This window comes from Pezoporus occidentalis, unplaced genomic scaffold, assembly GCF_034315485.1.
Source record: "Pezoporus occidentalis ecotype Australia unplaced genomic scaffold, CSIRO_AGI_Poc_V1 ctg92, whole genome shotgun sequence".
NCBI classification, from domain to species: domain Eukaryota; kingdom Metazoa; phylum Chordata; class Aves; order Psittaciformes; family Psittacidae; genus Pezoporus; species Pezoporus occidentalis.
In genome coordinates, this window is record NW_026916284.1 from 3,035,870 (window position 1) to 3,047,918 (window position 12,049).

General features: G+C 41.2%; 1 protein-coding gene and 1 long non-coding RNA gene across 4 annotated transcripts in view; one reads left to right on the plus strand and one right to left on the minus strand.

The window, feature by feature from the left end:
* The window catches only part of LOC134156951 (uncharacterized), a 90,704-nt gene that overhangs the window by 33,264 nt on the left and 45,391 nt on the right, over nt 1–12,049 (plus strand). Inside the window, exon 3 of the long non-coding RNA XR_009962141.1 lies at nt 9,567–9,746. This is a non-coding gene — a long non-coding RNA (uncharacterized LOC134156951). The remainder of the gene's footprint in view (nt 1–9,566; nt 9,747–12,049) is intronic.
* The window catches only part of NGF (nerve growth factor), a 35,747-nt gene that overhangs the window by 5,941 nt on the left and 17,757 nt on the right, over nt 1–12,049 (minus strand). The window lies entirely within an intron of this gene.

Below are 12,049 nucleotides of genomic sequence, written 5' to 3' on the forward strand. Positions count from 1 at the left end.
TTCTGTCAGGGTACGTATAAGGAAGAAGTTCTTCCCGGTGAGGGTGCTGAGGCGCTGGCACAGGGTGCCCAGAGAAGCTGTGGCTGCCTCATCCCTGGCAGTGTTCAAGGCCAGGCTGGACACAGGAGCTTGGAGCATCCTGCTCTAGTGGAAGGTGTCCCTGCCCGTGGCAGGGGTTGGAGCTGGATGAGCTCTAGGGTCCCTTCCAACACAAACCAGTCTGGGATCCTATATGTGGCCACTGTTTGGATTTGCTGCTGTCTGGAGATCGTGGCTCATGTTCTGCTCATGTACCTGTGTGCTTGAAGTATTCAAGCATTAAGCTTGAATGAAATATTCAAGTATTAAGCTAATTTCAGTGATAGGAATATGTAAGAGAAGTCAAAGTTCTAAAATCCAAAGCTTCATGCTACCAGCCTCAGAATGTGGTATTCCTACAAGAATGTACTAGTAGAGTAATAACCCTTTCAGTGGACTCCTGACAGTTCAGTAACAGTAATGAGAGAGCTATAATATGCTGGCCACTGCCAAAAATAATCCAACAACTTTTCCGACTGTTCTGCCACCCTGAGAAAACACTGCTTCAGTTCCAACTGGCTGCTTTTTAACCACAAAAGAGTTTATTTTCAGCAGGACTCTCTCTTTTTTTTTTCCTTTATTTTTTTTTAATGTTCTTTCACCGAATTCCCGGATTCCTGGTTGTGGTGGAATCCAGTAAATGATGCAGTGTTATTCAAATGATGCTGAAGGCAGCATCTATACTATTCATTTCCTACCTACCATTCCCAGAGATTAAGACAATATCCTACTGAAGTATTTCTTCATCATTTACATGCACTCATGGTTATAGATCTGGAGGGGATAAAAAAACCCCACTTCATTCTTAATTCTTAGTCTCAACACATATAGTAGGAGTCGGGACATACCATAAACATGTAAAATGCTGTTTGCACTTGAATTCTTTATAAGGGTTCACAGTAAACCACAGTATTTACCAGCTGATCTAAGGGCTGTCTGAAAAAGGTAATAATTGAAGTATAGATGATCAATTTCTTTGCTTATTTGGCAGTCACACAGTAAAGAGGCCACCAGTAAAAGCTGGAAAGTGTCAAAGCAATGTTACAAGGTGCTTAATGTGAGTGGAGAAATGAACTCTACCAAAAAGCAAGTGGTTCTGTGTCTTGAAAACTTGCTTGAAGGCGCCTCTAAGGGAAACAAATGCCAAACAAAACAAGTATAGAGGGGGAATCTCTATTTCTTTAAACAATTCTCCTGCAGAATCTGAGGAAGAACAGATGAAAAGGGTTACATTGCCTGAAAACTTATTTAGAACTGATAATTTACTGGATTTACTAAATTAATTGCTTCCAATAACAATAGCAGTGCTTAAAATCACTGCCAAATCTCTGTTCCATGTAACCCCCAGACCTGTACCTCCTGATTCCAGATCAATTGCAATTCAGTCTACTGGACTGTTAGTAACTGGGCTGTAAAGCATATAAAGATGTATGTGAGTGTTTGGGAATTCCAAGAGCAGGTTGACACTTCTTTGTGAAAACTGCCACTGAATTTTGGCATCTCTGTTTTTCCTAGAATACAGAAATACAGCTCTTTTAAACCTGGAAGCATTGATAAAGTAGCATTACAGTAGGAAGAAGAAAGGGTGTACAGTGTTGAAGTAGTTCTATTTCATGAACTGGAAATACAGCATGGAAGGTGGGACTCCAGGACATCGCCCCCTCTTTTTCCCCTGGACACTGAACAGTTCAGCTTTTCACGTCAAGAACATTCATGGTTTAGTTTAACTCAAAACAGAGGTTTGATTTACAGCAGCAACTCCAGCAGACCAATAGTGCTGTTGTTTGACCAGCATAAACTCTTCCCTCAGGTGATCAGCTCTGTCAGAAAAAAGCACATCTCTCACAATCCTAATGTTTAAATAGCTTTTCTGGGGGTTCTATCTTAAACAGAAGTGACTGGACTTAACCCAGGAGGGTCCACTCTAGTTACGTGTTCTTCTAAAAGCAGCTGTTTTCACAGAATAATATTATACATACTTGATGGTAACTGGAAAAAGCACCAGATTTGCTCCTTTTCAGAGGTATTTTTACAGTTGTGTTTGAAGTGGATTGATTTTGCTTTTTCATTGACTCCACAGGAAAGGCTGGGGGAGACAGATGAAAAGCTGCTACTTGAAATTTACTTGAAAAACATATAATTACATGTCAGAAAGTTCGTGGTCTTATTTGACCATGATGTCATGAATGATGCACAGCTTTTCAGTAAGGAAATTGGCTTGGGGGCTTATAAGAACTTCCCAGTATCTGTCAGTCCCAGGTCATTGGGATCACTCTGAGAAAAGGCATCCTTCATCTTAAAACAGTTTTCTTTTTTTACCTATAGAACAAAGAAAACCAGCTGCTTTCTTATCTGCTGCCAATGCAGTTAAGATATATTTAAGTCTCAAAGGAACATGAATTCTGGTAATTCAGCAGAAATTGCAGTCTCATTATACTGCCTTGTTTAAACTAGGAACAGTGCGAAGAAACCAGTCACCCAGGCCTTCTGCAGGATCAACAATGATGCTGTTCTTCTATGCAGTGCGGTACCTCAGGAGTAGTTGTTGTGAGGCAAAGCAGAATGGTTTTGTCATGACCAAAACAATAGAATTTTTAGCCACAAGTGTATGTAAAGCTGTCCTGCTGACAGTCAGCCAACATTTTGATAGCTATAACCTCTAAGGTTTAGCTTACAAATATTGCATTGATACATCGAAAGACTCCTACTATCAAATCACAGTCTTCTCCTTTAGGGCAAATCATAGAACCATAGAATGGTTTGGGCTTGGGAAGGGACCTTAAAGCTCATCCAGCTCCAACCTCTGCCCTGGGCATGGACACCTTCCACTAGAGCAGCTTGCTCCAAGCTCCTGTGTCCAACCTGCCTTGAGCACTGCCAGGGATGGGGCAGCCACAGCTTCTCTGGGCACCCTGTGCCAGCGCCTCAGCACCCTCACAGGGAAGAGCTTCTGTCTAAGAGCTCATCTCAGTGTCCCCTCTGTCAGGTTAAAGCCATTCCCCTTGGCCTGTCCCTACAGGCCCTTATTCAAAGCTCCTCTCCCGCCTTCTTGTAGGCCCCTTTAAGTATTGGGAGGCTGCTCTAAGATCTTCCCAGAGCATTTTTATCCTTTCCTAGTGTTGGTATATTGGTTGAGTCCTCCAAATGTTGTAAACTGAAAAAAGGGACTCAGTCACTGCCCTGGGTTCAGCAGTAGCAGTCATTTTTCTCCTTCTTAGCAGCTGGTGCAGTGCTGTGCTTTTGACTTTCAGCCTGGGAACAGCGCTGATAACACCGATGTTTTTAGTTGGTGCTCAGTAATGTTTACTCTGACCAAGGACTTTCTGGGTCTCGTGCTCTGCCAGGGAGGAGGGGAAGCTGTGAGGAAGCAGAGAGAGGACACCTGACCCAAACTGACCAAAGAGGTATTCCATACCACATCACGTCATGCCCAGGATGTAGAACTGGGGGCAGTTACCTGGAAGGGCTACATCACTGCTCTGGTCAGGCTGGGTATCAGTCGGTGGGTGGTGAGTGTATTCTCTTCCCTTATTGTTTCCCTTATCATTATTGGTGGTAGCAGCAGTGGTTTGTGTTATACCTTAGTTACTGGACTGCTCTTATCTCAACACATGGGAGTTACATTCTTTCGATTCTTCTCCCCATTCCTCTTGGGTGGGGGGGGGAGAAAGGATAGGGGGGAGTGAGTGAACGGCTGTGTGGTTCTGAGTTGCTGGCTGGGCTTAAACAACGACAATCACTAATAGTAAGACTGCACTATGGCAGAATTTAGTGCCATTCTCTTGAAACAGGTTAAACAAATGTGCTTTTTTGACAGAATGATAACTTACTTTCCACTAATAAACACAGTGAACTCTAAGGATGTGAAACTTTTCAGTTTTCAGCCCAATTTGTTTTCCAATTCCCTTTTGCTGACAGCATGATGTACGTGTATATTGCCACGTGCTTCTGCCAAACATGAGTGAGGATGGAATGGGCAGGAAAAATTTCCTCATTGTTACTTTGTTAGAATTTAATATGCACTCTGTCTATTAGAAGTGTGTAATTCCATCATGTCAGGTTGGAATGTTGCTTTCCTTGAAGAGGTTCCTTTGAGGTTTTTTTCTTAGCATTTTACACGTTTGTAGGTATTACAGTATTGCATTGTGAAATCTTATGATGTGATACTTGAAAGACCAAGGAAATGAATAAAAACCTGGTGGAGCAACCAGTATTTAAAGCCATACTGCTGTGTTACAGTTCTACCAGCACGAAGTGAAAACTAAAGACCAAGTCTTGATTTTATACCAGGACATCTGTGACACCTCCTGTAATCACTGTCATAGCACTAAACAGGTGGGAGCATCCTAGCTTGTGGGAAGTGCTACTGCTTGAACTGAGGGAACAAAACCTTCCAAACTGCTTTGGCAAGCCTTTTAGTTGTTTGCTGTCCACAATGCACCAATACAACTTCCATTATGTTTATGTCTTTATTCTAGATATTTACTCGTTGCTTCATGCAGAGTACTGGTTAGGCTGCTAGAGCCCAGAAATCAATGATTATGCTTTATTCAGGAATGACAAAAGAAGTTTGTAGTCCATAGGGTCTGTCCCAGCAATGAAGTTTGTGCAGTTCTTTCTGATAACACAGTATGGAGCATGTACACTGTGCTGGCGCTACTGGTAGCAGATGTTTTGCAGCCAGTAAATTACTGCTTGTTTTCTAGTGTTACTTGCAGTGATGGATGATGTGCTTGGCTGTCTCTGCAGCAATGGGATCACGGAGGTCACCAAAATAAGCAACAAGCAGTAGTTTTATCTTGCTGCTTCTGATGGTAGGAAAGAAATGAGTGTTGCAGAGGCTGGTGAAATTGCTGTTCAAGGGAAGGGGTTTGCTGGCACATCTTCCTCACTGAAACACTTCAACAGGTCTATAAATTAGAATTTAGCAGTTGTAGTTCTGGGAACAAATTTCTTAGACCTGTGAGGCCTTTAAGGGAATCCTTAAGCCGTTGTGACTAAGAACAGTGTCAGAGGCTCTGCATTTCAGCTCTCCCTTGATGTTAGCTGATGAGCAAGAAAATAGGTATTTCTGGTGGACCTAAGGTTTCATTCCTCTATATTTACAGTGATTCATCCTGTAAAGAGCAGCTTTATGTATGCTGAAGAGCCAGTTGGAAGCTGCCTGTGTCTCATACACTTCCTTTTGTTCTAAATGCCTCCAGTACTGAAATGTTCCTATGAGTATTTCTAAGGAGAGCAATAGACTGAGAAAAATGCTGCCCTGCAGCGATGAGCATGTATCATGTCAGTGTGATCGTCATCATCACAGGATGTGCAACAAAGATCCACCTCTAGATTTCTGACTCAAGCTTAGTGTAGGCAAGGGTAATGACAAGAATGCTTGGTAACATGTGATGCATCTCTCTCTTCGGGGTACTTAAGGGAAAACAGCACTGTAAGTCTTGACCTGGAGGAAGGGGATTCACCAAATCAGAAACTGGTAAAGCTTTAGAAAACACTTCTTAGGGCTTATTTTATACTTTTTGGGGCATAAGTAATGGGAATGCCTTATTTGCAGCAGCCTAATTTTATCCCTTCTATTCTCCTGAACCAATACATAAATATTTCAATTGCAGAGAAGCCTCAAAAGAGGAAAGCAAGTCCGAGTCTCTTGCCCATCACTTTCATTGACACCCCATTCCCTCAGAGCACTGGGTGCCGAGTGAAGGGACCTGATGGGAGAGATCAGCCTGCAGCAACAGATGTGGTTTCTTGCCAAAGATAATACTTGTGATACTTGCAACACAGGACAAACAGAGCTCAGTTTTAAAGCACTCACGTTGCAACTACTGCATTTTAAAACATAATCAGGACTTCTGTTTCTAAGAAAGTAATGCTTGGCATCATGATACTCCAACACATAGATTACACTCATGGGAATTTAGTCATCAGCAGTTATCTGAACTGTAGCTTCTTTTGGAAAACAATATGTGGTTTTCAGGTCATGATGACCATAACTAGTAAAAACCTGCAGTGGGATGCAGCTCTTACTGTGAGAGATGGGCTGTTAGTACAGTGTTAAACATGCACAGAGCATCCTGACAGGAGAGAAAATTTTATCCTATTGAAGATAACGGTGACAAACTGACAGTCAGAAATTGCCTCTCTCAGGATAAAAATCTCTTTAAATTTAGTGAAGGAAAAATGAAATAATGGTCACTTATCAAAACCAGTGAGAAATCTCTCAGAAAATAAATGACAGAGAACAGCTTTAGAAGGAGCAGGTGAATCTGGTTCTCCTGAAGTCAGTGGGCTCAATGGCATAAAGGTGGTAAAATTAAATGAGCTAGAAATAAAAATGCTGGTTAGAAATAAGTTACCTGAGCATACTATGGTTGTATATCACCCCCATATTATCATCTATAAAGGAAACCCTAAAATAATGATTCACATGTGATGATTACTTTGGAACTTTCAATATAGGCTTCAAACTGTATATATATATTTTATAGGACTCCAGGGTTTCATAACTCCTAATTCACAGGCACAAAGGAGTAACTAAAGATCTCAGGCACTAACTGATAGGAATACTACTGCAGCAAAATGGGGATAAATCCATCCCACCCATATAAAGTTGTTTGCCTTTGAGGTCTATGAAAACGTGCCTCCATGCTACCCAAGTATTGGCCAGCATGGAAGGTTGCTGCTCACCTGCATTTCCTGTCTAAGCACAAGGAGCCCTTCCATGTGCTGCTTAAAACAGCAAGTTGAAAGAAGTGCATGAAGGGGGGTGCATGGCCTGTCCTCCTCTCCCTTTACAGCTTTCCCAGATGGATCTTGAGCTATTTTAGGGAAGTGTCTAGCTTGCTGTAGTTGGTCCTAAGGTTTCCAATACAAAATGACCAGAAATGAAAGAACTGTACTTTGAGAGTTTATGAAAATCAAACTGAAATTCATCTGGGAAAGGAAAGTATGAAGTTAATCAGTCTGCAAGATTACTATCCCATCTTACAGCCAAAAGTAGTTAAGGCAGAAAAATACAGTATCTTTAAGTGCCAATAAACTTTTCCAGCTAGTGATCTTATTCCAGCTATTCAGAAGGGAATATAAATCCTGCTTCTTGTCCAAACCCTTATTAATAAGAGCAAGCTGAATCCTAACAGTGATACCAGCATTTAATTTTGACTCAAGCTCATAATTTTCATTTGTGTTGTCCTTTTTCACTATCTTTTTCTACCACTGTACAAAGAAATCTGAAGCGAATGAGGTTTTTAGCAATTGTAGTGTAGTGAGAAGATAAAAATGAGCTGGTGTGTCATGATCAGATTCCCAAAGATAGATTCCTTAGAAGCATGGAATGGTTCGACTTGGAAGGGACCTTAAAACTCACCCAGGTCCAACCGCTGCCACGGGCAGGGACACCTTCCACTGGAGCAACTTGCTCCAAGCCCCTGTGTCCAACTTGGCCTTGAGCACTGCCAGGGATGGGGCAGCCACAGCTTCTCTGGGCACCCTGTGCCAGCGCCTCAGCACCCTCACAGGGAAGAGCTTCTGCCTAAGATCTAACCATCATCTGTGATGTTTCTCTAGATCTTGAATTTGGGGTATTCCCTATTTCTAAATCTACTTTACCTTCATGAGACCTGTGGAATTCTGTTACCTTCTTAGTGATTGAATTCCCTCTCTAATGATTTACTTTACATGGCAATACGGAAATCTTGACAAGAAAACTCATGTCAGTCAAATTCATTTTACCTTATTGTAACTACATTGAACTCATTTTGTTAGAAGTCCACATAAGGTATGGGAATGATATTTTAAATTGAATGTTAATACTTTCCTTTAAATCAACATGCCCCGAGTTGAACTGAATGCATAAACAACAAGTAACTGGGCAGTTGCTCTTTAGCGGTTTGACTTTTACCTTCTTTGACATATCCTGTAAATGTGAGAAATATGTCATTTCTGGATGACTACTGGACATACGCAGTGGATAGCAGTGAGCTGTGACCTGCTATGCATGAGCTGACATGCAAAGATTGGGCAGGTATTTGTATATCTCCTCACTGCAAAGCCTGAGCTCGTTGTGAAGATTGTGAAGATGTAGGGATGCTCAAACCCCTCTACTCCGCATGCCTTTCCCATTTAATTTGCATTCAAAACAATTTCCTTAGAATTTCTAAGTTCTCTGATACAGAGATGTGAAATATGGTGGGTTTTGTCATATACACTAAGCAAATGTTTGAGTTGGGGGAAAGAAAAGCTTTCATCTTGGAAGGTGTTTTAGTAGTTCCTAGTAATGTTAAAATTGGAAGTTACTAAAGAGGTGGAATAAAAGGGTTTTTTTCTCTCTGACCCTTTAAAATCTGGTTTCATTTTGACATAAGAGGATGAAGTCTCCTAGGAACAGGGTCTGGAGTAGAGCTTGTCCACAACAAAATCTGCAAATACTGCCTTATAAAACAAGGTCAACCAGGGAAACATTGAAAGAGTTACACAGAAACCTGTGTAACTGTTGTAATGCTCCCTAGAAGCACAAGTAGTTCCTAACGAGAGAAATGAAAGTTTCCTGACATCTAGGGTATTTTACCAAGGAAAACACAAGGATCTTAGGATTGCTTAGATCTTTAAGCCATCTTTGTTCTTATACTTTGGCTCATTTGGACATGATCAGAAAAAGAAAACAAACGAATAGGATTTTGTCTTTGCATTCTAGCACTTGATGCTGGATCATTTTCCATGAAGAGACAGAGCTGTTGTGTAGACTGTGGTGCTTCAGGAATTCTTGCCCATGTGCTTTCATACTTCTTACGTTTATCCTCAGGATTTACTTAGGATTAAAGTAAGGTTTGTGTGTAAATGTGTTGACATTATGCAAAAGGCTCCATACCTCTGTTTTTTTGCCTGCTTGTTTTCTGTTCTGAAGTGTGTTAAGCCTAGAAGATTGCTTTGGTTAATTGGCAGAAGAGTAAACCATTGCAAAGCTGATCTGCAGAAGTTTTCAGGATGCTGGGAAACAGAACCTATTTGTTTGCACTCTTTTATTTGCCTTTTTATTCTCATTTGTTCATTGTATTTTTGTGCGTGCATGACTCAAGTGGTAGAAAAACAAGTGTGTTTTCATGAGTGTTTGCAACCCATATGAGTTCCAGATCCTTTTCTCTTTACGTAATCCTTTGTTGCGTCTTTTTTCATGGAATGAGTAGATTAAAAAGCACTGGGAGAATGGAATTGTCATCCCCAAGTCCAGCCTGTGACTGCTACTATGACTAAGTGCAGATAGGCACTTGCATTCCCTCTGGGCTGGACAGACCTGTGCATCCCCTGTCTAAACAGAACTGCTCTTCTGGGCAGCAGTTGGGCTGGCTTGATACTGATTTGCTGGGCAGCACACTCAAGTACCAAGCAATATATTCCTGCTGATAAAATCTCATATTCTCTGGAACTCGGTCCTGCCCCTGATCATACCTATGTCTTGACATACGCTTTTTTTGTTTCCTCTCCAGCACCAAGTGTCTGCTCCACGTGCTTTCTGACTGCAGCCTCTCCTTTATCTGCAAGTCTCCCTGCCTTCTCCTTCTACACGTTGAGACCAGCTGCCTCAGAGTTTCTGCCCCACCTGAGCTTTGCTGCAGTGTATGCTAGACCTCTTGTCTTAAGCATTTGGCTTTCATCTTCTGTGGAAGGTATTTACACTTTACTGTATTAATACATTGCAAAGTGTCTCTTAATGCTAGACAACTGCTGGCAAGCATGAAGAGAGGTAGAAACAAAATGCAGTGGATTCTCTACATTAGAAACAGAATATATAATCAGAAAAAAAAGAATTCAAACTGCATTTCCTTGAACTGAATAAGCAATTATAGTGTCTTGATTTAGGAGGTTGCTTCATTCCTATGCCCTGAAAATCTCAGCTCTGCTTTAGTTGACACCCTGACACTAAACCTATGAGGCCAGAAAAATACAGACTGGTCTTCTGCACTATGCAAAGTTCCCAGCATCCTGAGTGTGTCAGGCAGCTGCTGCATAAAAAAAATCTAACTAATGCTCCCAGAGAGCAAAGAGAGCTTGAACTGGGTCCATATTTTAGCTGTATTGTGTGGGCTTCTGGGAGCAGACCCAGTGAGCAGTGGGTGAGTAGGAGTTTTCTGTCTTTGTATTATGTCAGAGTTTGAGGGGAGGCATCTGCTGTGAATGTTTTAAGACAGGAGGTTTTTCTTTTCTAACCAGACACTTTAGGTGAAATATAAATGTCTGAATCTTGAACCAGTGGCCTCTGGAGCCTGAGCACTCTGCAACATCCTTACCTCACAGAAAGCTTGCTGGCAATCTGTGCAATGTACAGTGAAGTGACTGGTGATAGAGTGCAAGATGTCCTCCCTGGCTGGGAGTCTGCAGCTGTCTCTGAGATAAATGCCTGTGTCTTTGAGCAGCTCTGGTCATACACTTAAAACAGAAAAGTGCTTGTAAAGAAAAGATTGATCCTTTCGTGTACTTTTCACTTCCTTTATATGGAATTCTTTAAGCAAAGAACGAAGTGCAAAGAAGTTTAAATGAAGTTCAGGCTTCAGCAGCTTCTGCTTATGAACAGGAAACTGGGAGTTGGACTAACCTGTCAGCCTTGACAATTCTTGAAAGTCTCAGTTTGGCAACTCATGTTAAGAACATTTGTGGGGTTCTTACATGTTCGTTTTCTGCTTGCTGGTGTCATCTGATTGCTGAATACATTTTTTGCTGTAGTCAGAAAGTATAATGGAGAAGAGGCATCCCTTTTATTTCAGTTGTGCTCTTGAATGCTTCTACCACTCCTTCTAGAACTCTTTGGCCTTGTTGTAAATCTGAATAAATCTAAATGCCTAAATAGCAAAGCAATGCTAATCGCTGATGTCATCACACATCTTTACACTTTTCACTCTTCACCTTCCCATGGGGTTCACTGACTTCCCCACTAGGCAGAGTTTGAAATGTGGGACTTCCAATAAAGGTAGTCCAGGATTAGAAGATCACTATTACTGTGTTTACCAGTGTATTATTTTCCTTGCTGTCTTTTACTACAGAATCATAGAATGATTTGTGTTGGAAGATGGGCAGGGACACCTATTAAATCAGGTTATTTTTTTATATTAGTTATTATTATATTAGGTATGAACCTTTATTATTTCCATCAATAGACTGAATTTGTAAGCTCTTGGAAATGGGCTGAACCCAGGACAAATGGGCTGAACCCCACGACAGCTGACTAAATGGTTGTAACAAGGTTTCTCACCTACATTGATTAAAACAATCTTGTGGAAGCCGATTATACCAAAACTTCTCTTAGTTCTGTATCACATCCCTTATAGAAGATATTAGAGAAGGAGTTGGAGTGGGAAGAGGCACTTCTGAAAGCTGTGGAATGGTAACTTGCTGTAGGAATAAGAAGCTACAGAAATAATAACTTGTAAATAATATTTGAAGGCTATAGCTGGTTAAGTGCAATACAGCTTGAAGTTCAGATCCTCCTTCTTCCAGTTTAGTAAGGGAAATGGGGGTTGAAACTTGATGATCTTAAGTTCCTTTCCAACCCTAACCATTCTCTGATTCTAAATATGTTGCAGACTAATGCATCTATGTTCTTAGCATGGTAAAATGTGTACAGCCTTTGGTTGCTTAAACTACTGAGAAGGATGGCAAGTTCAAAACCTGTAAACTCATCAGCTCAAGGCAGCGTAGCAGCTCTCTGTAGTATGCAGTGCTGTTGCTACCACCGCTATAAAATGGAGTGTGTTGTTAAAACCACTGTGGATAAGGAGTTATGGCCTGCATGGAAGAGTGCCATCTTTGTGCTAACTTAGATGTTAAAAAATGCTAACTTGAACTCACAGATACCCTGATTATCCTGCTAAAAGAAGACCTGGAATCCCTTCTCAGAATTACAGCATTTTAATTAGAAGAATGTGAGCGAAGTCTTAATCTTGTTATTAGGGATGGACACGGATAAGACAGAAAC